The following is a 4,665-nucleotide window of genomic DNA, read 5'->3' on the forward strand; positions in this document are numbered from 1 at the left end:
TGGATGTGTGGATGTCTGAGCATTTACCGTTGCTACGTATTGCTAAAAGTAACATGTATTTTATGTCTTATCAAAACACAAGTGTACGTTTGGGTTTTTATAAATCCTTTTCAATTGGAGGAAATTATAAACTACAACAGTAAACGAATAAATGGATGGGGATTTAGTTATATAATTACAACTGGAAAGATTAGCTTTTTGCAACCTTTAGTTTTCAACATGACAGTTTTCAGCCTTATGCAGGGGCCTAAAGAGGGTTGGAAGAGTGCATCAGTTATTTCAGTTTAGTTACTGATTAACAAGCGCATCAGTTTGGGCTTTTGAGGTATGGACTTACAGATGTTTGCAAAAAAAAAATGTAGCAACTATCCCATACAGCAGTGGTCTCCAACCTTTTCTGCACCGCGGACCGGTTTAATGTCTGACAATATTTTCACGGTCCAATTGAATTCTTATTGTTATTAAAAGCCAGGCATTTATTTTATTTGTTATATATCAAGGAGACCGATATTTAGTGATTTTATTTTGAAGGCGTCTCGCCGAGAACTTGTAAACATCCGGCGTTTCGGACTTTAAGCTGTAAACCATGATCAGCAATATTAAAATAATAAAAGGCTTGCAATATTTCAGTTGATTTGTAATGAATCCAGAATGTATGACATTTTTGTTTTTGAAATTGCATTACAGAAAATCACTATTCAAATTTTCTGAGACAGTCCTGTATACCAGACTACCCCAAGGCTATTGTGAGAGTCCAACTACTTACATTCAAGTGATTGAGAGTGCAAATCTGGCTAAATTCCAACTTCCAGAGGGAAGCCAAGTGTTCCTGTATGTAGATGATATTTTACTAGCTTCCCCTGACATGGAGACATGACACGTTATGCAGCACGGTGGCTTAGTGGTTAGCACTGTTGCCTCACAGCAAGAAGGTGCCCGGTTCGACTCCCAGGCCCGGCAGGGGTCTTTCTGTGTGGAGTTTGCATGTTCTCCCCGTGCTTGCGTGGGTTCTCTCCGGGTACTCCGGCTTCCTCCCACAGTCCAAAAACATGCATATTAGGTTAATTGATGATTCTAAATTGCCCGTAGGTGTGAGTGTGATTGTGAGCATGGTTTGTGTGTCTATATGCCCTGTGATGGACTGGTGACCTGTCCAGGGTGTAACCCCTGCCTCTCACCTAAAATGAGCTGGGATAGGCTCCAGCAGACCCCCGTGACCCCGCAAGGGATAAAGCGGGTAAGATAATGGATGGATGGATGGATGTCTCAGAAAATTAGAATATTGTGATAAAGTTCTTCATTTTCTGTAATGCAATTAAAAAAAACCAAAATGTCATACATTCTGGATTCATTACAAATCAACTGAAATATTGCAAGCCTTTTATTATTTTAATATTGCTGATTATGGCTTACAGTTTAAGATTAAGATTCCCAGAATATTCAAATTTTTTGAGATAGGATATTTGAGTTTTCTTAAGCATGATCAGCAATATTAAAATAATAAAAGGCTTGCAATATTTCAGTTGATTTGTAATGAATCCAGAATGTATGACATTTTTGTTTTTGTAATTGCATTACAGAAAATCACAATATTCTAATTTTCTGAGACAGTCCTGTATATTTTAATGGGCCTCAGGTTTGGAAATCCTGGAATAACATTAAAAGCTTAAGGATTTGAAGGAACAAAAGTCCTAACAAGAACAAGTTGAATAAGCTGAAGGTTTTGATACTAGAATGGCTTAAATAGCTGAAAAAATGTGGAACTAGTTAGCCAGCAAAAAATGGCAGATGATATAATAAAAAAGGCTGCATCTCTTTTGAAAATGCAGGGTTGAACGCAAGCTGAACTTTTCTGAAAAAACAGCTGAACTGCTGGAAATCAAAGAAATGACTAAAGTGAAGTGAAAATTAGAAGAAAATGGCAAAACATATAGCTCAAACATTTGAAAACTCTTGCGATGATGGAAGAAGAGAGGAGCTGAAGACAGTGAAAAGAGGAATATTTGCTAATGAGAAAAAGATGGGCCTAAGACAGGAAGACAAGTTGAAGAGAGGAAGATGAGCTGGAGAAAACAAGTCAACCTTAAAAGGGGAATATCAGCTGGAGAGGAGAATAAGCACTGAAAAGAGGAAGATCGGCTGAAGAAAGACACTTTTGAAGAGAGGAGGATCAGTTGAAGAATTTAGCCAAAACTCTCGCAGAATGATTGAATTAAAAAGGTGGCTAAAAGCCACAAACGGAAGCATTGAGAGCTGAAGTAGTGTTTATTTTAAATAAAATTGTTGGACTGTATGAAGAAGATGAAAAACCTTTTCATGTGCTAAAGAACTTGAAATTCATCCAAAAAAAGATTAAGAGTAGGAGGATGAGCCAGACGGGGAAAGTGAGGGATGGAGAAGAGAAATTATAGTGGAGCTAAGTAAAAGGAAGAAGAGTGAGGGATGGGGGTTCTGGTTCTGTCTGGGGTGGTTCTGGTTGTGTTCAAGAAGATCCTGATTCTATTTGGGGTGGTTCTGGTTCTGTCTGAATTGCCTCTGGTTATGTTTGGGTTGTTTAAGAGTTTTGTGTTTTTTTTATCTGCTGCACCAAAGAAGAAAAAAAAACAGAACAGAGTTAAATGTCATGTCTTGAGCCAGGTTAGTTTTATCCTACTAATATCGTGTTGTTGCAATAGCAATTCTTGTGTGATTGAACAGCTTTATTAATATCATGCACATCTTTTTCGGTCGAAGGTTCATTTGTCTGACACCACAGAGGCATGTCAGATAAATGCACACAAAAGGGCTTTTCTAGCTTCTTTACAACTAAAGAGGAGGGGTTTGGTTTTTTATGGGCGTCTCCAGCACAGGCGTAAATATCTGCAGTGCAACTGGTGCAGCTGCAGGAGGAAAAAAAAAAAGGTTTTTGTGAACAGGCAGCATAACCTTAATATGCTGCCTGTCAGTCATCTTAAGTACATGATGAATTGATGACATGACATGAGTTTTCAGCAAGAAAAAGATTAATTGACAAGAAAATAATGGTCCGTGGCAGCCCAAGACGAAACGGTACAGCCGTTTCAAATCCGTCTTCTGCATCGAGCAGGAATGCCCCCTTGGGCTGCTCAGATCAACATCATCCTTTGCCTTGGGTTTTTAAAGAATCCAAACTAACTGACATTCCTTTGAACTTGAAAAAGTACTGTGTAATTAGGCAAGGCAAGATTATTTTTATAATTAATTTCAGCAACAAGGCAATTTAACATGAGTTCCAGTGCAGTGAAGAAAGGTTAAGACTTAAACCAGAGTTACAGGGTTTTAACCTGGAGTTGAAGGACCTGAGGAATTCAGGAATTCAGGAATTCTTGATCGAGTAGACCTGGGGTTTAAAACCTGGGCCTCTCCAGTTATAGTTTAGGTATCTCTACAATGAGAACGGAAGTCCTTCAAAACATTTCTTTAAGTTCCTTCAACCAAGACACTTCACCTTGTCCAGACATGGTAATGGCTTTAAACTCTCTTTATGCATCCAAGAAGGTTTTACTTTACTAGATTTTCTTTTGCTCTTGGCAGTTGTTTCTTTTATACAACTTGTTGGGCAACGGAAAAGGCTCAATTATCCCAGTGTTAATATTTGGACCTTGGGACTTCCAGCAAAAGTTGATTAGTTGACCTCAGCGCTCTACCGGGATGACGGACAGTTAAAAGCTTGGATAAATATAAGGGTGCAAGTCCATTAAGAGCTCTAAAAACAAACATCAAAAGTTTAAAATCAGTTCTATAAATGGACGGGAAGCAGTTCCTGTGTTGGAGGGGTTAAAAAAAAAAGGACTTTTGTGACTTTTTTTCTTTGTAATTTTCTTTTAGTGATACTTGGTACACTACGGTCACTGAATGTAGTGATCTTTCTATTTTTTTAATTTTTAATTTCTATTTTTTTCAATAGTTATAAAGATGTATGTACCATTGTAACTTTGGCTATTGATCTCAATAAAAAAAAAAAAAAAAAGTGGAGTAAAAGTATATTATTGCTGAAATAATAGCATACCTGGAAGATTATTTATATATATATAATATATATATATATATATATATATTGAGATAGGATATTTGCTTAAGAAAACTCAAATATCCTATCTCAAAAAATTAGAATATTCTGGGAATCTTAATCTTAAACTGTAAGCCATAATCAGCAATATTAAAATAATAAAAGGCTTGCAATATTTCAGTTGATTTGTAATGAATCCAGAATGTATGACATTTTTGTTTTTTAATTGTATTACACACACACACACACACACACACACACACACACACACACACACACACACACACACACACACACACATATATATATTTAGCAATTATTGATATTTATATATATCTCTCTCTCTCTCTCTCTCTCTCTCTATATATATATATATATATATATATATATATATATATATATATATATATATATATATATATATATATATATATATATATATGTATGAGTGTGTGTTTCATACACTTTCATGCACACAGTCTACCTATTGAACACACACGACTGACTTGTTTGTCCTGCATGTTTTTATAATATATATTTATCATCTGAGTTGTCATTTTTTTTGTTTTAATAGTGTTTTATTTTATCACTTTTGTTTTCTTTTGTTTAGCCTTTTGTTCATGTCCCATAATTCTATC

This window comes from Cololabis saira, chromosome 2 (genome assembly GCF_033807715.1).
Source record: "Cololabis saira isolate AMF1-May2022 chromosome 2, fColSai1.1, whole genome shotgun sequence".
NCBI lineage: Eukaryota > Metazoa > Chordata > Actinopteri > Beloniformes > Belonidae > Cololabis > Cololabis saira.